Here is an 824-nt window from a genome sequence, read left to right as displayed (position 1 = left end):
GATATCACCATCAACACCAGCAAACAATAGATATGTATTTGTCTTAATTGATGATTACTCAAGATATATGTGGACGATGCTACTAAGAGAGAAGAGTGAAGCGTTCGATCGGTTCAAAAAGTTCAAGGAGTACGTGGAGAATCAAACGAAGCTACAACTCAAGAATTTTCACACCGATAGAGGAGGAGAGTTCACATCTTCTGATTTCATTCATTTTTGTGAAGAAAACGGTGTAACTAGACATCTCACCGCATCGTATACACTATCAAGAAACGTGGACGAAGAACCAGGATCATTCAAGCTTCCTCATATTGATGTTACAGAAGAAGGAGATGGTGATGAGCATCAAGATCACCAACACCACGAAGAGCAAAACAATAATGAAGAAGAAGAAGCTGTAGACGCAGGTGAACAAGAGCAAGTAGCAGAGAGCAACGATGCAAACCAAGACCAGCATGTAAATTCAAGATATGGTCGTAACATCAGAAAACCAAAGCGGTTCGATGATTACATCCTACTTGCTGAATTTGAAGGTGGCAGACTCTTGCTCACCATCGATGGTGAACCAGAAAGTTACATCGAAACTGCAGTGATACAAGCGTGGATCAATGCAATGAAGGCAGAGATCGAATCTATCATCAAAAATAAGACCTGGAAGCTCGTCAAGAAGCCGACAGGTGTGAAACTGATAGGTTTGAAGTGTATCTATAAGATCAAGAGGAATGCAGATGGAACGGTGATCAAATACAAAGCAAGGCTAGTCGCAAAAGGCTACGTGCAACAACAAGGCATAGACTTCGACGAAGTATTTGCACCAGTTGCTC

The sequence above is a fragment of the Brassica oleracea genome, chromosome C8, assembly GCF_000695525.1.
Source record: "Brassica oleracea var. oleracea cultivar TO1000 chromosome C8, BOL, whole genome shotgun sequence".
In the NCBI taxonomy this organism is placed as follows: Eukaryota; Viridiplantae; Streptophyta; class Magnoliopsida; order Brassicales; family Brassicaceae; genus Brassica; species Brassica oleracea.
This window is presented reverse-complemented; position numbering follows the sequence as displayed.